Below are 23,447 nucleotides of genomic sequence, written 5' to 3'. Positions count from 1 at the left end.
TTCGAATATTTCCAGCTCTTCAAAGGATAAATTTCCAATTTTTATATTTCCATTTCGTACAATATTCTCGTCACGAGACATAATCATATACTTAGTCTTTTCGGGATTTACTTCCAAACCTATCTCTTTACTTGCTTCAAGTAAAATTTCCGTGTTTTCCCTAATCGTTTGTGGATTTTCTCCTAACATATTCACGTCACAAGCAGCTGATGTAACCCGTTCAATTCCAAACCCTCTCTGTTATCCTGGACTTTCCTAACGGCATACTCTAGAGCAAAGTTAAAAAGTAAAGGTGATAGTGCATCTCCTTGCTTTAGCCCACAGTGAATTGGAAAAGCATCTGACAGAAACTGACCTATACGGACTCTGCTGTACGTTTCACTGAGACACATTTTAATTAATGGAACTAATCTTATATAAATGATAATAAATATTCTCAAAAGAACCGACAGATCAAATCTGAAATGTTAACAGACTTACATTAAAATTTCTGCAGACTTGGTCACACGATAATTATATAGAAATCGGAACTCCTCAAGTGTGTAATGATGCACATATGGTGGAGAATAATAGCAACACAGAGGGATGACCTTTTTATCTCAATTCACGTCGCATCGCTTGCACATCCATTCATTTCTCCACAGTAATATTTATCATCTTCTAGTCGCTTACTCTCATTGAATCAGATAATTCGAATTTGATGCCTATTATGCTTTTTAGGTTTCGAGGCTACGTCAGTCTTTTGTTACAACTCGCTACGTCATTGTGACTCTTGCAGCAGAATAGTTTTCATCACTGTGTGTATGACAAATTAGTTATAGCAAGTCACTCCTGAATGGAACTCGCTGTGCCTGTCTGGGTCGCCTCGCTCTGTAACAGGCATAATTGCGTGCTCCGTCAGCTGTTGCTTTGTTCCTTCTGGTCCAGTGACCCAATCCGCGCACCGCCAGAACTTCTAAATGGCCTCCGCTAACCAATGTTTTCACTATTTAACATTCGTTCCCAGAACTAATACTAATATCACAGCCACTCTCTTCAAACGAGGACCGCTTCATCAACATATCGCCGAGGACAGCATTCCACGTAGGCGAAAAATACTCAAGAATTCCCATCATGTAAAAAATTATGTAGACAACCTTACTAAAATAGTGACTTTTTTATTCTAACTTACTTTCGGATTGACATTCTTTTACATACATCTGTTCAAAAGTGGCATTTTTAAGCACACGCCTGTAAAAGTGGAAATATTCAAGAAACGGGCTTTTAAACGATATATTTATTAGTGTGTCGATCGATCGAAATATTTAATCGATTAATTATTTGAATTTAATCGACTAATTGATAGATTAATCGAGTTTCGATCGAGTTGAAAAATGTTTTAATGTACTGTAATAGCCTACATAATATAATTGTTAAATTTAACTTGTGTTCCATGATAAGCATAAGTATTAAATGTTGTATATCCGTATATTGTATCGTTATATTACAAAACAACTATTTTAATTACTTACTAACATATTTATTATGAGGCTTATAATTTATTGTGTCAATTTTTCCGGGAATTTTTGAGACAAACATAAATGACAAAACGTATTAAGACTCGCCTAGTTAATATTGCTTCATCCATGATTTTAAACATGTGAGTGCATTCGCATGCTGCGTATTAAGTGCCGTTCTACGTTTAGTAACAATGTTTTCTGCATTAATAAACACGAAAAAAAAAACTTTTTTCTGTCAAGCACTTCTCCGCGATCGTTCAATTTAAATTGAAACGTTCCACCAAGTTTACCTCTCAAATTCTCATAATGGAGTTTACTCTTTTCACACACCACAGAAAGATGATTTTTTTTCTTTATCAAACTAAAAACACAACCGTCATATACAAACTCAGTACAGAAACTGCAATATCCTGCAAAAGTATAGCGGTCGAAACAGAACACTGACCCCTATTGTAATCCGAATTACCAGATTTTAGAAAAGGAAAAAAAGTCGAGAGGCGTATGACTTTATGATGTATGCAGAACTGTCTGTGGGTTTAAAAATGCTGGACTCCTGTTCCAACCGACGAAACTTCATGAACGCCAGTTCTTGTATTCCCCTTTCTATTTTTGTATTCCCTTTCTTCTCCTAGTACTCCCCTTGTTTTTGTCTCTCCTGTTTTCATTTCATTTTTATTTCTTATTTCCATAGAACATACAACAGCAATGAAGCTTTAAGATGTGGAACAAATCAAGAGTTAGGCCTATACAATTTCTTGGCGAGTTAAAGTGAGGCTGAGGATACACCTTAGATTACCGGTACCTGATATTTGTCTTACAGTTGGGGAAAACCTCAGTAAATATCCATCCAGATAATAATCAACCAAGCGGAAATCTAACCCAAGCCCGAGCGCAGCTCCGGATCAGCAGGCAAGCGAGTTTGCAGACTGAGCTACAGTGATGGCTCTGGAAGAATATACAATACGTAGTAAGAAGTTGAACTATGCAAAGAAATATATACTTGCTTGCTTGCTTGCTTACTCACTCACTCACTCACTCACTCACTCACTCACTCACTCACTCACTCACTCACTCACTCACTCACTCACTCACTCACTCACTCACTCACTCACTCACTCACTTAATTACTTACTTACTTACTTACTTACTTACTGTGTTTAGAGAACCCGCCGCCCTCATATAAGACTGTCATCGATCCCTATATTCAGCAAGAATAATCCAGTCCCTAGCATTATAACGCATTTTCCTCAAATTCATTTTAATATTGGACTCCCATCTACGCCTCGGCCTCCCCAAAGGTGTTTTTCCTTTTGCCTCCCACTAACACCATATATGCATTTCTGGACTAACTCGTACGTGCTACATATTCCACCCATCTCAAACGTCTGGATTTAATGTTTCTAATTATGTCAGGTGAAGAATACAAGGCGTGCAGTTCTGTGTTGTGTAACTTTCTCCATTCTCCTGCAACTTCATCCGTCTTAGCCCCAAATATTTTCATAAGTGTCTTATTCTCGAATACCCTTAACCTTTGTTCCTCTCTCAAAGTGAGAGTTCAAGTTTCACACCCATCGAGAACAATCGGTAATATCACTGTTTTATAAATTCTAACTTTCAGTTTTTTTTAACGAAAACAGAGGCAGCTGATGTTTATGATATTATAATTGGTTCCTGAACCAGCGTTATGTTAACTCACAAGGCACTCCCAAACGATACGTCAAAGTTTGTGTGTGTTGGTTACAGTACAATTTTTTAGTGGTGGCAGCTCTTATCGCTTGTGGTAAAAGAGCAGACTGCAGTTCCACAGATCCACAGATAGGCAATTCCGAGGAACAGTTTCCAGCTGTCACGTCTGAGCAACTGAACATTCGGGTGATGATTAATCTGAAATCGGACTCTTGTCGAAAATTATTTGATGAAAACTTAATTGTTACGTTTTTTATGTGAATATTACTATTATTACTTACTTACTTACTTACTTACAAATGGCTTTTAAGGAACCCGAAGGTTCATTGCCGCCCTCACATAAGCCCGCCATCGGTCCCTATCCTGTGCAAGATAAATCCAGTCTCTATCATCATATCCCATCTCCCTCAAATCCATTTTAATATTATCCTCCCATCTACGTCTCGGCCTCCCTAAAGGTCTTTTCCCCTCCGGTTTCCCAACTAACACTCTATATGCATTTCTGGATTCGCCCATACGTGCTACATGCCCTGCCCATCTCAAATATCTGGATTTAATGTTCCTAATTATGTCAGGTGAAGAATACAATGCGTGCAGTTCTGCGTTGTGTAATTTTCTCCATTCTCCTGTAACTTCATCCCGCTTAGCCTCAAATATTTTCCTAAGCACCTTATTCTCAAACACCCTTAACCTATATTCCTCTCTCAGAGTGAGAGTCCCAGTTTCACAACCATACAGAACAACCGGTAATATAACTGTTTTATAAATTCCAACTTTCAGATTTTTTGACAGAAGACTAGATGATAAAAGCTTCTCAACCGAATAATAACACGCATTTCCCATATTTATTCTGCGTTTAATTTCCTCCCGAGTGTCATTTATATTTGTTACTGTTACTCCAAGATATTTGAATTTTTCCACCCCTTCGAAGAATAAATCTCCAATTTTTATATTTCCATTTCGTACAATATTCTGGTCACGAGACATAATCATATACTTTGTCTTTTTGGGATTTACTTCCAAACCGATCGCTTTACTTGCTTCAAGTAAAATTCCCGTGTTTTCCCTAATCGTTTGTGGATTTTCTCCTAACATATTCACGTCATCAGCATAGACAAGAAGCTGATGTAACCCGTTCAATTCCAAACCGTGCCTGTTATCCTGAACTTTCCTAATGGCATATTCTAAAGCGAAGTTAAAAAGTAAAGGTGATAGTGCATCTCCCTGCTTTAGCCCGCAGTGAATTGGAAAAGCATCAGATAGAAACTGACCTATACGGACTCTGCTGTATGTGTCACTGAGACACATTTTAATTAATCGAACTAGTTTCTTGGGAATACCAAATTCTATAAGAATATCATATAATACTTCCCTCTTAACCGAGTCATATGCCTTTTTTGAAATCTATGAATAACTAATGTGCTGTACCCTTATACTCCCATTTTTTTCTCCATTATCTGTCGAATACAAAAATCTGTCTATCCATTACGCCTAAAACCGCACTGATGATCCCCAATAATTTCATGTACATACGGAGCTAATCTTCTCAAAAGAATATTGGAAAAAATGTTGTACGACGTCAACAAAAGTGATATTCCTCGAAAGTTACCACCTTCTTAAAAGTCGGTACAATTATGGACTCCTTCCATTGTTCTGGTACAATTTCCCTTTCCCAAATAGCAAGTACAAGTTTATAAATTTCGCCATATAATGCACTTCCACCATCTTGTATTAATTCTGCTGGAATTTGATCGATACCTGGAGACTTGTACTTTTTCAGATTTTCTATCGCAATTTCGACTTCTGAAAGCGTGGGTTCGGGTATAAATGGCTCAGCAGTTTGTATTTCAATTTCGTCCCGATCATTTCTATCTGGCCTATGTACATTTAGTTGTTGTGCAAAATAGTTTTTCCATCTGTTTAGGACTGAGGGAGAGTCTGCAAGCAAGCCACCATTCTTATCCTTGATCACGTTTACCCTTGGCTGATATCCGTTCTTAAATTCCTTTATACCCCTATTTAAGTCTCTAATGTTTTTATTCTTACTATTTGTTTCTACCTCATTCAGTTTTTCCTTCAAGCAACCTCTCTTTTTATTCCTAAGTGTACGACTTGCTTCCCGTCTTTCATTGAAATAATTATCTCTCTTCTCCTCAACTGGATCCTGTAAGAATTTCAATTTTGCCTGTTTCCTTCTTTCTGTTGCAATGCAAGAATCTTCATCAAACCACGGTTTCTTTTTCTTAGTTTCATAATAACCTATGCTCTGCTCAGCTGCAATTTTGATACTATCTCTGATATTTTCCCACACGCTGTTAACATCTAATTCTTTCTCAACTTCGTCGGAACTTTCTAAAGTGGCAAATCTATTCGAAATTTCGACCTGATAATTTTGCTTAGTTTCCTCTTCTTTTAATTTCAAAATATTGAATTTAGTAATATTAACTTGTTGCTCTACACGCTTGGCTACTGATAGTCTTTCTCTTAATTCTCCAATCACCAAATAATGGTCAGAATTACAGTCTGCACCCCTGAAAGTTCGAATGTCTACTATCAGTGAACGGATTTATATGGACTAAAAATATATGAAATATGTAAATATATATGTAGTTATTTTTACCAAAATATGGAATTAAATATGGATTTTTACCAAAATATGGAATTAAATATGGACTTAAAATTATAAAAAAATGACTATGTACGTTAAATATTGGTACATTTTAATCAAACTAAACAAAAAATATAATGGACGTACCTTATCCTCCAATGTAGTTTCAACAAAACACAATTTTTATTGTCTGTTACCATAACAATAGGTTACAAACATTTCTTTCAAGTGCTGAAAAGTGAATCTTCTTCTATTGTCTCTGAGGATAGATTTATACTGACTAAAAGAGCGTTCGACGTCACAAGAAGTAACTGGTACATAATTCAATTTCACAATGTCTGCTGGGGATAAGTCCAAGTTAATCTTCACTGTTGATTCACCACTCATCACAGCAACAACCTTTTGTAGTTCTTCATATCCAGGGTTTTTTGAAAGTACAGTGTCCACCTTAGCTCTTACTGCATCTGCAACTTTACCTCTACCACGATTCAGTTGTTCCACAGTACTATTTATAATTTCAAAACTTTCAGATAGTGAAAGGTGCCTATTTTGGAGACTTTTGAGCGTTTTCATGATGCATGAAAATGTATGCTGAATGTGAGCTAAGTCATTCTTCACACTTATGTCACAGGTAACTGTTTTCGCAGTATCAATTGAGACTGCATCTTCAGAGTCCAATGCAAGGAGAACATTGTTAATAGAGTCTATATGTTCGGCATAATATTCAACTGCTTCTAGCCATGTACCCCATCTAGTTAAAATTGGCTTTGGTGGCAATGGAATTTCAGGGTACATTTCTTTCAACACGTTAACTCTACTGGGAGCTTTGAGAAATACTTTTTTCACTGATGAAATCAACAAATCTACTTTAGGGAAATTGTCTCTGACCACTTCTGCCACACGATGAAATGCATGCGCCACACAAGTAAAATGAGTCAATTTAGGATATACAACAGATAATGCTTGTCCAGCTTTGACCATATAAGGGGCAGCATCGCTAATAAAGAATAACACATTATCGTACATAATACCCTTTGGCCACAGGATACCCATAGCTTCGTTGAACAGTTTAACTATAGTTTTGTTATTGCACTTTTCTAGAACATCACAATGTAAAAGAATTCGTTCAGAATATTGTTCACTTAACAAACCGATAACTACATTACCAACAAGTCTACCTTCTTTGTCGGGAGTCTCATCAATGGAAACCCAAATTGAACTATCTTTAATTTCATCTCTTATCTTCTGTATTGTCTCATCGTAGATGGATGGAGCATACGTCTTCCTAAGTGTTGACTCATCCGGAATTGTATGTTGAGTATATTTTTCAAGGAATTCCCTGAAGACCTTATTCTTTAGTTTGTAGAGAGGAATATCAGCAGAGATGAGAGAACGGCACAGGTCGATGTTAAACTCAGATCTTACATTCGATGTTGTTGGTTGTGTTAAAAACAATTGTCTCTGCTTGGAATTTAGTTGTTTGTTGGCCTGATGTTTACTAGTTGTAATGTGTTGTTGCACCAGGAACTTTTGTGTAGATGATACTGCACACTGACACAAATTACAAAATAATATTTTATTGTCAGTTGATAAACCATCTTCTTTAAATTCTGAAATGTAACTTGTTAGTTTTGATTTTAAATTGACTGAATGACGTACTTTTGGCATATTTACCGTCTTTATAGTATGATTTACAAAACTGAACCTATGTGTACTCTGACTGGCATTTAACTGTTGAGCTGCACAACTGAAGTCTGTTAAAAATTTTAAATTAAATTAATACAGTTTTGTAACTTACTTTCCCATTGTTGATAGGACTGCTAATTTTCAAATAACTCTGATGTTAAAGGGATTACTGAACATGTGTTTAAATCTCTATTGTTGAAATGTATTTTTAAAAGTTAATGGAATTTTGTTTTGTTTTATTGTTAAACCTAATATAATATGGACTGTTTTATATGAAATATGGAAAATATATGGAAATTAACGAAAATATGTACTAAACTCTAAAATATGGAAAAATATGGAAAATAAAAGTAGGATTTTTCAACCCTACACATTGTGAAACATAAAGATAATGCAAAATATAAATTATATTAGCTTTATAAGTAAATATGTATTTACATATAAATCCTTTCTCTGTCTACTATACTAGTATGTCTCCGTTTATCTATCAAGATGTGATCTATTTGATTGTGTGTCAATCCATTGGAGAAGTCCAAGTATATTTATGTATATCCTTATGGGGGAATGTTGTACATTTGACAATTAAATTTTTCGATGTGGCAAAGTTGACTAACCTAACTCCATTGTCACTACTAGTTACGAGTCGACCTGGTTGGCAAGTTGGTATAGCGCTAGCCTTCTATGCCCAAGGTTGCGGGTTCGATCCCGGGCCAGGTCGATGGTATTTAAGTGTGCTTAAATGCGACAGGCTCACGTCAGTAGATTTACTGGCATGTAAAAGAACTCCTGCGGGACAAAATTCCGGCACATCCGGCGACGCTGATATAACCTCTGCAGTTGCGAGCGTCGTTAAATAAAACATAACATTTTTTTTACTAGTTACGTGCAGGCTCTCTTTTCCAATAGTTGGTCTAAAAATATCCTCCTGTCCTACTTTAGCGTTGAAATCCCCCAATAAAATTTTCATGTGATATCTAGGGAATTGATCAAAATTATGTTCCAATTCCTCATAGAAGCTATCCTTTATATGGTCGTCTTTCTCTTCTGTAGGGGCGTGAGCATTTATAACTATGATGTCGCACCATCTACCCTTAAGTACTAAATATGGTAACCTGTCACTAATAAATTCGACCTTTTTTACTGCTGATTTTATTCTTTTATGAACAAAGAATCCAGTTCCTAATTGGTGATTATTGTTTCCTTCCTCATAATACAACAAGTAATCTCCTATTTGTGATTTGTCCCATATAACCTAACCTCTTGTACTCCCACGAAGTCTATTCTATATCTAGCTAGTTCTTTAGCTACTAATGTTACCCCTCCTGTTCTATAAAGACTAGTTACGTTCCAAGTGCCAAATCTCAAAACCTTATTCCTTTGCTGTGGTCGTGCCAGAGAATCAGTCCTATTCCGAGGCTTATTGTAGGGATTCGTAACAAGCTGATTTTTACGGTGATGGGTTGTTAGCCCTTCGCCCAACCCCCAAGCTGGAGGATCACTCCTTATCGGCTATCCACGACTGCTTATTCAATATATTCGCAGCTACCCTCCATATCTGGAGGCCGTCTCCTCTATCCGCAACCTGAGGACGCGCCATGCCATGGTGATAGGGACCCACAATACATTATTATTATTATTATTATTATTATTATTATTATTATTATTATTATTATTATTATTATTATTATTATTGCCACAACCAGGAAAAACTGGCACGGAGACAAACAGGTAAAGGAAGAAGGAAAAATGATTTCAATGCAATTCGAAAAAGGGGAGCCTTTTTTCATAAATGCCCTTAAAATGAAAAAAAAAATATATATATATAATTTTTTAAACAGTTACCCACCGTAGAATAATTTTAAAAAGTATAGAACACAAAATGCAATTCATTTTTACAGAAGAAAAAACATGTGTTTAATCCTTATGGTATATTGATTGCACTGTGAAAATTTCAGAATGTTGACTTAAATATCATGTCAGTTTTTAATAAAAAATAACTGATCGGAACAAAGGTATTCAGCAGGTAGGCTCTTCCGTCGTACAGAATGTTGTGCGATCAAGGTCCAGGGGGACGGACGTTTGAGATTACTCATCGTTATGAAGTCACGCGAACGCTGCGACCGCCACACATAGCAAGCGATTTTCAACCGTCAGAACAAAAATTAATAATTTTATTAATTTAATTATTCACAGATTTCTTGAGATAAAGTCGTGAAAATTGGGAGATAGATTAGGAATAAGATATTCTTTAATACGGATGAAATTCGCATGAATTTAATTTGTTGCATTCGAATATAAGACTATTTCTTTTTTTCAGTGAGGTGTTTTTATGAGCATGCCTTAATATTATTCGGATTAGTCTTTAGGGTATTAAAATATGGTTATTCAAGTTTACAATGGTGTCTGTTTAGTTTCGATGACACTTCATATAGGGTGTTTAGAATATTTTAAATGATGGATAACGTGTAACTGTTACCCATTTTTCAGTCATCCCTGTGACTAAAATATTAATGACTAGCAGTACCCGTGCGCTTCGCTGCACCCGTTACAAATAAATATAAAATAATTATATAATTAAAATAGGACATTTGATCCAGGGAACATTCGTGTTTGATAGAAGGATAAATCGTTTAATATGTTACTTAATTTAAATTGCATCCAAATAATTAAAATGCGATCGTTTTGGTCCAGAGACCACTCATTGGTGCAATGACAGTTCCTTTAACATGTTTCTAATTTTTATTACATGCAACCATAGTTTAATGAACATTGACATCATTTAGATTTAATGTGTATATTTCATTTTACTTGTTATTGGTTTCCATTGAATTATGGTAATAACTTAATTTTAACCTTTGTTTTCTACGTATTCAGTAAATGGCGTTTGGCCCACTATGGTTCTGAACCATTCAAAAAACTTAAATTATATTATATAATATTACATTACTATATTATATTACATTACATTATATTATATCAGAAGTTACTGTAATAACATTATAGCATTATGTCCATCTAGAGAAACTACACTTTCCAATGGTTAAATAATAATTAATTATTCAAATCGGTTAATTTAGCTTCTGATATTTCTTCATACAAACACAGAAACATTCCCTGTAGGCTATCTTTCATAGCTTTCGATTGTTGCTGTCCAAGGCCCCTTATAGACGAAGTCATTTGTTTTTTATTTCATTATATGGCCTTAGATGGCAGTTATTTTAATTTTAAAACTCATTTATCTCATTAAATATCAGTCCTATCAAACTTTTTCAAGGGATAAAACTTATCGCAAATTAGTTTTAAAGAAACTTTTGTTATGTAACATTTTTTACAAAAATCAATAATAAGCGAGATATTTCGATTTATTTAATTCAGGCCCCCTTATAACCCCCCTTTTAAATAATATATTTTGAATGCCATATAGCCTAAAATCTAAGTTACAAAGAACTTAATTTATATTCCAATTTTCATCGAAATCCGTTCATCCATTATCGCGTGAAAAGGTAACAAACATACACACAGACATAAAAACAAAAATTTCAAAAAACCGATTTTCGGTTTCAGGGTGGTTAATTATACATGTTAACAACAATTATTTTTGGAAAATCGAAAATTACCAGAAAAATTTCGGCTACAGATTTATTATTAGTAATGACATGGCGGTCATAGTTGGCAGTTTAATTTATTTTCATAATAACATTATTATATTAAAAGTCCAAAAAAATTCATGACACCGCTGTCATGTTCTTAAAATTTTGTATGGAATGACTCAGTTGGATTGCAAACAAGAAAGGACTTTCGACTAGTGAATGGATATCTAGCCTGAAAATGACAGCAAATTTAGCAGCTGTTCGTTCCATTCCCTGCAGATCTCTCGACGGTACCCGGACATGGCTGCCCGGAGATTGAAACTTTAGCACACGTCTTGGGATTCTGTGAACAGGGATTGCTCTTGAGGAACTCTAGACATCATCTTGTAAGACCCAAAATTGCTGCCGCATTAAGAAATAAGGGCAGGATAGTAGAAAAAGAAATCTCCTGTCTAGCTGAAAATTGGCCAACGAGACGAGTAGATATTTTAGCGTACAATGCTGACACTAAACAGGGTATCATTGTGGACCCCACGATACGTTTTGAAGTAGAATGTCATCAGTCAGCCGAAGTCTACCTTAAAAAGAAGTCGATCTATGAGCCTACAGTCAACTATTTCAAGCTGAAATATGTCTTAATTCACGTTGAGGTATTCGGCTTGCTCATAGGTGCTCGAGGGACTATACCAGATTTTTTCGAAGAATTTCGACGGCAGTTTGCTCTGCCAACATCTCTGAGGGATGGCATTGTGATAATTGTGTTAAAAAAAATCCTACCAAATCCTAATTAATCACATGGTGCCACATTAATAGCAATTGTAATTTTTCACGCCCTTTTCTTTGTTTCCCTTCTTTAAAATTTAATATCTATGTTTACATAGGCTATGTATAGTAATTTTTTTGAGGATATACTGAATCCGTAAGGGCTACTCTCAATGGGGGGCAGTTTAATATTATTAGTATTATTATTATTATTATTATTATTATTATTATTATTATTATTATTATTATTATTTGTTTTTTCACGACCGTGTTTTTTTACAGCTATTGTTGTTAGGCCTTGGAAGTTAGAATTCCCACATACAAACTTGTTGCTAGAGAAACCATTCTACATAACATAAAACTATACACAGATCCATTACAGTGCACTTCTTGTTACTTAGTTACCATTGCAGTGCAGTTTTGCGAAGGCTTTGGAGTAATATTGCTCTAAATTTTCAATGCAGAATATATTGTATTTGCATTATAAAAATATGATCGTGGTGGCGGTGGCGGTGCCGGTGGTGGTGATAATAGAAGGGAGGAAATGTGAGGAGAAACAATTAAATTAAAAGGTATACATTTGCATATCTTTGCATGGTAATTTGGGGTTGTGAAGAAGAATCTGCATGACCTACAAGCTTGTTGACTACTTGTCTCACTTCGTTTTTCATCATTCTGTTGAAGGAAATTAAGAAAATGTTGAAGGGGAAAAGTAAAAAATGTACATAAACTAATAGTTATCACATAAGATAGAGGAATGTAATAAATAGGCCTACAGTAATATGTATATATATATATATATAATGTGAACTGGTAATGGAAATTACGGGAAAACGGCTGGACGGATTTTAATAAATGATCCCTCATTTTGAAGCTTGGAACTCAAAGTTATTCAGAAAAATAGTAGTTTTCAGTGAAATGTCAATTTTTCAACATAATTTTCCTATTTTCCAAAATCCGTCTGTAGTCAGTTTTGAGAACTAGCTAATTGCATTTCAGAATAAAACAAAACACACACTACAGTAAACAATATTACACGAAGGCCATGATCTGCAAGAATGCTGACATATTTATAGCTCAAATTAAATTGGTTATTAAAAACTTAACTTAATAAAAATAATTTACAGGTTCGATTCTGTGGTGTGTAATTTTCTGGGTAGAGCTGTGTATCGGATATTAAAAACCACAAAACTTGAGGTGGTTTGAAGACACTATTACCATTAGAAATGAAATATTATTGTAGTTAATGCCATGATGTGACTATATTTCATTAATTATACATATTAATGCTATAGTGATGATATGAAAGTGAAACGTTTTGGGGTTATACAGGGACATCATTTTATTTGTACTTCAATTTTTATTGTACCTGAGTTTTTGAATTTACTTCACTCCCACCCATTCTACTAATGAAGTAAACAGGACTGAGTTAGTGAGTATAGTACGTTCCAGAAATATGTTCGTGTTTTCCAGTGACGAAAGAGCTTTGAATACTGAATCATATTTTCGCACAGGTACTGTCCGTTTACCTACGTCGCATCCCGATTTCCCCCACCTGCTTCTGCTCCCCCTTCTGTAAAAGCTGGGCTGTCTTACATCTTTTCTGAAAATATTAATTTCTGTTAGGAATTGGATGTTTTCGTAATATTATACAGCTGTTTTAAATTACTTAAATAAAAGGGCCTCGTTAAGTAATTGTCACGTGATTTCCCCTCTTTCTACGATCCTGCGGCATAACCACTTGGACGGACAGTAGATAGCATGTCTGAGTAATTTTATCTGTGCGAGTCGGGCAGAAGTGAAGATTGATTTTACAGTATGTAAGGTACTCTTTTATAGAGTAGGTACAGAACTATTTCAACATGAGTTACTAGTACGAAGGACGAAACTGGCAATTGGAATTAGATGCAATAGTCTATAGTGCGATAATATGCACAAAAGAACTGAAGCCTGTATCGAAATGAACGGTCACCGTTTTAAAAAATGGGTTTAAATATTCATATTATGATTATTTTTTAATTTAACTTCTTTCTCTATATTGTACGCTAATGTGCTGTAGACAGTATAATACACACTGCATAATGAATACGTTCGCATGGATAACTCAGTTCGTGAGTAAAACAATACTTATTCCTAATACAGTACTGCATTTTTATTAAACAAAAACCTAATGAAAATTAGCGAACTCAAAATCGGATATTTCCTAGTTTACGTAAATGGATGAACTACTTTTCTTCCCTCCTATACCTAGTAGAGTGATTTGTTTGTGTTTTACGCCAGTATCATCGAACTACAGTCGTGGAAGGGGATAGAAAACTGTGTTTCCGGTTCTCTAAAGGCATAGCCAGGTTAATATTAAAAATGTTAGTAAAAATAAAATGATGTCCCTGTATAAGTAGATGTAGAGAATAACTTAAATTAGATTTAGACTTCTATATTTTACTCATTGGCGGCTATATAGTATATGTTACTTACGTAAGATAATAATATTATTAAAAATCAAATATTTTTATAGTTATTAATCAAGTGGGGTTGGGTCTTTTTCATATAATGGTGGTGTGGTGTAGATATTTATATGCGTGGTTCTCTTCAGTATTGGCTCGAGAGAGAGAATATCTTTCATTATTATGGAAGCAAATAACTTTCCGAATGTCTGGTATTCTTCATTGAAAATAAATCTGAAAAATGTTTATTTGAAAGTCTAATAAACTTAGTTTGCAGCATTTGCTGCACAAGCCACTAGTTTTTAATAGAAATGGAATTCTTCCGGACGGAATTGACAACAGAAACAGTAGGAACACAGGCAATCCTACTAGCAATGTTCGTCATGAGAGCCGCAGTTTGGAAATTTAATCATCATCATCATCATCATCATCATTATTACTTACTTACTTACTTACTTACTGGCTTTTAAGAAGCCCGGAGGTTCATTGCCGCCCTCACATAAGCCCGCCATTAGTCCCTATCCTGAGCAAGATTAATCCAGTCTCTACCATCATATCCCATCTCCCTCAAATCCATTTTAATATTATCTTCCCACCTACGTCTCGGCCTCCCCAAAGGTCTTTTTCCCTCCGGCCTCCCAACTAACACTCTATATGCATTTCTGGATTCGCCCATACGTGCTACATGTCCTGCCCATCTCAAACGTCTGGATATTATGTTCCTAATTATGTCAGGTGAAGAATACAATGCGTGCAGCTCTGCGTTGTGTTACTTTCTCCATTCTCCTGTAACTTCATCCCTCTTAGCCCCAAATATTTTCCTAAGAACCTTATTCTCAAACACTCTTAATCTCTGTTCCTCTCTCAAAGTGAGAGTCCAAGTTTCACAACCATACAGAACAACCGGTAATATAACTATTTTATAAATTCTAACTTTCAGATTTTTTGACAGAAGACTAGATGACAAAAGCTTCTCAACCAAATAATAACACGCATTTCCCACATTTATTCTGCGTTTAATTCCTCCCGAGTGTCATTTATATTTGTTATTGTTGCTCCAAGATATTTGAATTTTTCCACCTCTTCGAAAGATAAATCTCCAATTTTTATAGTTCCATTTCGTACAATATTCTGGTCACGAGACATAATCATATACTTAGTTTTTTCGGGATTTGCTTCCAACCCCATCGCTTTACTTGCTTCAACTAGAATTTCCGCGTTTTCCCTAATCGTTTGTGGATTTTCTCCTAGCATATTCACGTCATCCGCATAGACAAGAAGCTGATGTAACCCATTCAACTCCAAACCCTGTCTATTATCCTGAACTTTCCTAATGGCATATTCTAGAGCGAAGTTAAAAAGTAAAGGTGATAGTGCATCTCCCTGCTTTAGCCCGCAGTGAATTGGAAAAGCATCAGATAGAAACTGGCCTATACGGACTCTGCTGTAAGTTTCACTAAGACACATTTTAATTAATCGAACTAGTTTCTTGGGAATACCAAATTCAATAAGAATTAATATCATCATCATTAATATTATCATCAACTAAATATCGGCAAGGATTAGGCTAATACCTGTTCCACTTACAGGAAATTTAAAAGTCTTACTGATCTTTCCAAAGCTTCTTCGGTCTTCAAACTCGTCTTCTGCTTATAGATTTATGAAGCCATATTCTGCGAGGTATCCAATTATTGGGCATTCTCATTACGTTGTCGATTCATTTCTTTCATATTGGAATTTAATCCAAAGTATTATTTAGTTGATTATTTAACGACGCTGTAAAATTATTTTATTTATCGTCGATGGTATTGGAAAAAAATATGGTTTATTTAACGACGCTCGCAACTGCCGAGGTTATAACAGCGTCGCCGGTGTGCCGGAATTTTGTTCCACAGGAGTTCTTTTACATGCCGGTAAATCTACTGACATGAGCCTGTCGCATTTAAACACACTTAAATGCCATCAATCTCGGCCAGGATGGAACCCGCAACCTCGAGTATAGAAGGTCATCGCTATACCAGCTACGCTACCGAGGCCGACAAAATGGTATTGATTATAGCGAGATGATATTTGACGAGATGAGGCCGATGATTCGCCATAGATTACTTAACAATCGCCTTACGGTTGGGGAAAACCTCGGAAAAAATCCAATCAGGTAATCAGCCAAAGCGGGAAACGAACCCTCTCCCGAACGCAATTTTGGATCGTCTGGCAAGCGGTTTAGTCGACTGAGCTACTTAGTTACCATTACAGTGCAGTTTTGCGAAGGCTTTGGAGAAATATTGCTTCCATATTTGATTGGTCGAAGTAAAAAAAAAAACTTCAACAGTTATCACCACATTTCGCTGCTACGCAATAATATTTTCGTCACTACTGAGCCTGAAATGGAAAACTCAGATCTGAACTACTCGTATGTTGCACCAAGTACCAGACAAAGATTTGTTCAGACATTATAGAGATGATGTCATTACAAGACGAATCTCTGTGAACATAGAAGGTTAATTTATTTTATTTTATTGGGTTATTTTACGACGCTATATCAACATATAGGTTATTTAGCGTCTGAATGAAATGAAGGTGATAATGCCGGTGAAATGAGTCCGGGGTCCAGCACCGAAACTTACCCAGCATTTGCTTGTATTGGGTTGAGGGAAAACCCCGGAAAAAACCTCAACCAGGTAATTTGCCCCGACCGGGATTCGAACCCGGGCCACCTGGTTTCGCGGCCAGACGCGCTGATCGTTACTCCACAGGTGTGGACTAGAAGATTAACCATCTTATGAATTACAATAGTTGAATTCTGAAATAAAATCACACATTCTTCAAACACATAATAATTTAATTATATTTTTTGTATTGTCATGTACAATTTGTAAAAAAAAGAGTCAGTAGTAAAGTAGCATGTTTACACTTGTCAATTCTGTCTTGTCTTTAAAATGCTACATACAGTTAGATTGTCTTTTAACTTTAATAGCCTTCATATTGCCATGTTACACTTGTAAAAATGAGTCAGTAATACATTAGCATGTGTACTGTACACTTGTCAATACTTTGTCTTTAAAATTCTACATACAGTTATACATTTATTGTCTTGTAACTTTAATAGCCTTCATATTGCCATGTTACACTTGTAAAAATATGTCAGTAGTAAATTAGCATGTATACACTTGTCAATACTGTCTTGTCTTTAAAACGCTACATACAGTTATACATTAGTTGTCTGGTAACTTTAATAGCCTTCATAATTCAATGTTACATTTGCCAAAATGAGTCGGAAGTAAATTATCATGTATATATTTGTCAACACTTTCTTGTCTTTAAAATGCTACATACATAATGCTACATAGTTGTCTTCTAACTTTAATAGCCTTCATATTGCCATGTTACAACTTGTAAAAATGAGTCAGTAACAAATTAGCATGTGTGCTGTACACTTGTCAATACTGTCTTGTCTTTAAAATTCTACATACAGTTAGGCCTATACATTTGTTGTCTTATAACTTTAATAGCCTTCATATTGACATGTTACGCTTGTAAAAATATATCAGTAGTAAATTAGCATGTATGCACTTGTCAATACTGTCTTGTCTTTAAAATTCTACATACAGTTATACATTTGTTGTCTTGTAACTTTAATAGCCTTCATATTGACATGTTACACTTGTAAAAATATGTCAGAAGTAAATTAGCATGTATGCACTTATCAATACTGTCTTGTCTTTAAAATTCTACATACAGTTATACATTTGTTGTCTTGTAACTTTAATAGCCTTCATATTGCCATGTTACACTTGTAAAAATGAGTCAGTAGTAAGTTAGCATGTATACACTTGTCAATACTGTCTTGTCTTTAAAATTCTACATACAGTTATAAATTTGTTGTCTTGTAACTTTAATAGCCTTCATATTGCCATGTTACACTTGTAAAAATATGTCGGTAGTAAATTAACATGTATACACTTGCCAGTATTGTCTTGTCTTTAAAATTATACACACAATTATACATTTGTTGTCTTGTAACTTTAATAATCTTCATATTGCCATGTTACACTTGTAAAAATGAGTCAATAGTAAATTAGCATATATACACTTGTCAATACTGTCTTGTCTTTAAAATCCTACATATACAGTTATGCATTTGTTGTCTTGTAACTTTAATAGCCTTCATATTGTCATGTTACACCTGTAAAAATGAGTCAGTAGTAAATTAACATGTCTTTAAAACGCTTCATACAGTTATACATTAGTTGTCATACATTTAATAGTCTTCATATTGCCATGTTACATTTCAAAATGTAACATTTAGTCAACGTTTAACATTGTCATGTCCTTTTATTGTAACTCACTTTACAATAAGTTACTTCTTTAGATATTAGTGGGTAACAGTCGTCTATGGAATGAGTATTGCCGTAAGAAATATTGTAAATACAGAGTTTGTAAATAGTTACGCCCGATTTTGAATACAAGAAGTATTATTTGTCTTTTTTTTACCTGAAACGAACCAATACTATAACAATGACACACTAATTGTACTCACACTCAATAATACTTTCACAAAATATTAACAATAATACTACTAATACTAATTCTTGTGCATGGAGTATGTTCACATGAATAGAAATCGGGTATAACTTTGTACATACCCGGTATAGTAAATACGTATGTGAAACTAAATAGTTGCGATTTGCAGGTGATTCACGAGGAATTACGCCACTTACAGAGCGTATTTCCGAAGACATTTTGAGCAAAAATATTTTCACAAGTACACTAATTTGAAGTTATTAAAAATACCTTTTTTTTGTTTTAAAAGTGAAAGAATGGTCTATTATAATTAGGGAATGAACTATTCATAAGTATAATTTCTTTAATTGGTTAGTATTCTGAAGCTAAAAATGTGTTGTTAATTCCATAGCTACTTCGTACAGATTTTTTTTCAAATTTTTTATTACAAAATTACATTTTTATTTCGCATTTATCACAACAATTGTTATAAATGACGTCATTTTTGTAAACTCTTTAAGACTGTACATTATGATGCAAAATTGAACTCGGGTGCACACAGAATCAGATGCGGTGCGACGGTCGCGAGCAGACACGAGGAGACACGGAGAGACAACATCGAATGACTGCTTGAAGTTCGTCGCGAGGAGACTGTCTGATAGCTGCAGTGTACTGCGCATGCGTTAGTAGTGGCTATGATTGCACGCTTTCACTATCTATGAATACTATATTTTTGTGTAGTGCACATTATTCCTAACGGAGCTCGATGCGGATAAATTAGTTGTTTTAGTACAGGAAATATACGTTCTGTACAATCTTTGAAACAATATCACGACAATAATGTGGTGTCTAAAAATAAGTGAGAAATTGCAAATGAGGTGAAAACACCACGTGAATTTGTTAATAATAATTTGTGTAGGCCAACTTCTCTGCTCTATAATATCACTCATAATTGATTTAATATATTACTTTTCTTTGTTGTGAGTATTGAAGAATTCATAAACATACAAAATGACGTTTGTGTAGTAGGCCTGCAGTAGTAGTATTTAATTTTATGACTCTTTCAATCTATAGATTTTTAAGCGTATTAAGATCCTTAGAAAGTAATAACCTAATACAATAGAATTTCTCATATAGACAGACCTTTTTCATTGACGCCATTTTCTAGTGTAGGCAAACAGTTGTCGCGAGCAGACGGTTTTAAACTGTCGCGAGACATTGTAAAACAAAGCAAAGCAAAGCAAAGCGTAGCGTCGCGTTACGTCTGATTCTATGTGCACCCGGCCTAAGGAATCAAGTTGCTAGATATCGTGTGATCTGTAACAATTTTTGTGATAAGTGTGTAAGAATAATATAATTTTTAGTTCAAAATTGTAAAAAAAAAATCTGTACAAAGCAATAAAGAAATTAACAACACATTTTTAATTTCAGAATACTAGTCAATTAAACAAAGAATACATTTAATAGTTCATTCTCTATCTGTAACATTCTTTTACCCTTCAAACTAAAGAAGAAAGGTGTTTTTAACAACTTGAAATTTGTGTAACTCCGACAGTTTTTGCTCAAAATGTCTTCAGAAATAAGCTCCGTAAGTGGCTGTAACTCTTCTTGAATCACCCTGTATAGTTTCAAAGCCAGACAATTACAGTTTTGAGGAAGTAGGCTATGCGATACACATCGTAACGTATTCAATGAATATAATCTTTATTAATTTATAAGAGTTGTGTTTTGTGATAAGTCACAGAAAACGATTCCAAACATTGAGATCAGTTACAGAACCGTCCAGTTTCGTCAAATTATCTCACTGCCTTGATAAATAATCTTAAGTAAAGGTACGGTCACACGTCGCTACTTTTGCTGCGCAACTTTTGTACTGCAGCTGCAAAAGTTGCGTGTCGTGTTCACACGTAAGCCAAAAGTAGCGCGCTGCACGCTACTTTTCGTGCTGCGCAACCCGAGTGCAGCAAAAGTTGCAACTGGAGGTTGCGAGTCTGTTCACACGCAAGGCGCTACTTTTGCAGTCGCAGTCATGCTGCAGGTTCCCATCTCCGTGTTGACTTCTCAATATACATTTTGTGGTTATGTTCGCATTATTAATAAACTCATGCGAAAGCTTACTTATCTATTATTTGCTTTTCTGTCGTATCTAGTATTCAGAAATTGGCATTATTTTTACTATAAAGCTTTTAAAAACGTCTATTACTTAAATGATAACCAACAGCAAATTCACGTAATCAATGTTGGCAGCCCTCCTGTTCGAAACTAGGCTACGGAAAATTAAAAAAAAATGAATTATATAGTCAGCAAATATGCTCAGACTGTGTTGTGCATTTAATAATTGTTACAAATAATTTATTTTCATCACATCTAACATTAAAATATATCCAAATAATAAAAGTATCATTGGCACATTTGGGTGGCAACACTGGTCGCAAGCAAAAGTTTCAACAAAAGCGATATCAAAAATGCTGCGGCTGCAACCCTGAGAACCCTGTTCACACGTCGCTGCTTTTAAGCTGCGCGCAGCATGGAAAAGTAGCGGGCAGCAGGTTCGGCAGCCGCTACTTTTCGGGTTGCACCGTTGTTCACACGTCGCAGTACGAGAGTTGCGCAGTTATTTGTACTGCAGCGCTACAAAAGTAGCGACGTGTGACCGTACCTTTAGTTAAGATTATTTTTCAAGGCAGTGAGGTAATTTGACGAAACTGGACGGTTCTGTAACTGATCTCAATGTTTGGCCTCATTGTTTGTGAATTATCACAAAACAGAACTCTTAAAAATTAATAAAGATTAAAGTCATGAATACGTTACGATGTGTATCGCATAGCCTACTTCCAGATTTGTAAATAAAAGCCTCAATGTTTATTTTCGTATTGGAATCTCATTTAACTCTCAATGAAAAAATGATCATATTCATACATTACAACCTATATCACTGTAATGTTAGTGTTGCAAATCAGCCTACTGTACTTTAACAAAACATAATTTCAAGATAAATTTAATTAACACGTAGTCTATCTTCCTCTTTTCATATCTTCGTTTAATCTGCGTTTCTCGTCATTCATACATATGTCTAAAGTTAGTATGACATTACCAATGACCATAGGAAACAACCAGATGTGCGGAATGCTGGCATACTTCATCATTGAAGCAGTAACACAACTGATGTTTCACTATAAGTTACATGGCAATTTTATATCATAATTATCAGAGTATACAGTCAAATGTTTTCTCTCCGTCCATTTTTTTGTCCTACTAGCGTCTTAACGCGGACATAGGCTACGAACAGTTTATAGTTTAACGTCCATCGTAAATTCTTTTGTGTGAAAATCGTATTAATCTCAAACGTAATGTCCATTATATTAAATAGTTACCCTTGACGTCGTCCTCTGTTTGGTGTCACTTACTATAAAATCTTGTTAATAGACATGTTTTACGTCTCGTTATCGCCTTAAAATTGTCCAGTTATATGCCCGCAAAGCCACAAACTTCAAGACATAAACGTTTCATCTTAAAGTGGGACCATTATCCGGTATATTAGATTGTTTCCTCACTTCTATAGTAGCAGCATAATTTATAATCCGTCCGCCATCTGCTACAGTTCCCGCCATGTCAGTGTTAGCTGTCAGTTTATAAAGTTACATTTTTATAGATGGTCATTAAAGTCTTAGTGCGGTATAAGTGAATATTTTAGCGATGTTCCCGTGTTATATAAGACTGGGTATATATGATAAGATGCATGAAAAATAAAGAAAGTATGTAGACCTATTATAACCCCAACTAGAAGCCTTAGAAACAAGAACCAAAAATACCATTTCAAAAGTGCACCGTATTTAGTTTATTCAACGTTGCATTCGCATCCAAACACCAAACCTCCCCGAAAGGGTAAATAAATGTTTTCAGAATAAATAAATGTTTTGTAGTAGCAGGTTGTGGAAAGCGTTAAATGTTTTTTTAAGCTGTTTTCGTGTTAATTATGGAAGAGGCATTTTTTTAGAGTGTGAAATATGAAATAATAACACAAGCTCTGACGTTAAAATATGTGTCACATTTAGCCAGTTACTGTTTGTTCATGTAAGTGGAATTCCATTATACAGTAGTGTGTTTATAAATATTACTGCGCTACTATCTATACGAATAAAATAAATATACTGTGATAAATAGTTTTATAAATTAGAATTTTTGTAAATATTTACACGTAAGATAATAGAAAGTTCAGTCTATAAATAATGTATGAAAATATATATGAAATTCCGCATCCTACCCGTAACGTAACGTAACGTAACGTAACGTAACGTCTGACGTAAAATGTATCGTAATGATGCTTAACAAAATAATTTATAGTAAATTAAAACTGTCAAAAGATTTTTTATTATTCGGAACATAATGAAATAACTGATTATCACGGCACGCAAACCTCTACATGAGCACTCCTCCAATTTTGAGAGTCGGAAGGAATATCTTAGACTCAGTAAGATACGAATCACCGTTTCTTCCTGCATTCCAGTTTTCTAGAAGATTGGACCTGTTGCGCTATGGACATTGCAGGATCTCTTCTCACTTGTAGATATTCATTCCACTCTGATCATAACTTGTCCTTCTCAGGGCGATTATATCCTCTTCAGGCGACGAGAGGAAATGAAATTTCTGTAAAAGAACAAGATATATTTAT

The 23,447-nt window shown here is 34.9% G+C and overlaps 1 protein-coding gene and 1 long non-coding RNA gene across 2 annotated transcripts in view; one reads left to right on the top strand and one right to left on the bottom strand.

The window, feature by feature from the left end:
- Positions 1–23,447, top strand: part of LOC138697711 (uncharacterized) — a 542,983-nt gene that overhangs the window by 148,950 nt on the left and 370,586 nt on the right. The window lies entirely within an intron of this gene.
- The window catches only part of LOC138697710 (uncharacterized), a 63,751-nt gene continuing 57,397 nt past the window's right edge, over positions 17,094–23,447 (bottom strand). The window contains exon 3 of the mRNA XM_069823189.1: positions 17,094–23,422. The gene's annotated coding sequence lies outside the window, so the exon portion shown is untranslated. The remainder of the gene's footprint in view (positions 23,423–23,447) is intronic.

This window comes from Periplaneta americana, chromosome 4 (genome assembly GCF_040183065.1).
Source record: "Periplaneta americana isolate PAMFEO1 chromosome 4, P.americana_PAMFEO1_priV1, whole genome shotgun sequence".
NCBI lineage: Eukaryota > Metazoa > Arthropoda > Insecta > Blattodea > Blattidae > Periplaneta > Periplaneta americana.
Note: the sequence above shows the minus strand (reverse complement) of the source record. Positions and strands in the feature narration are given on the sequence as shown.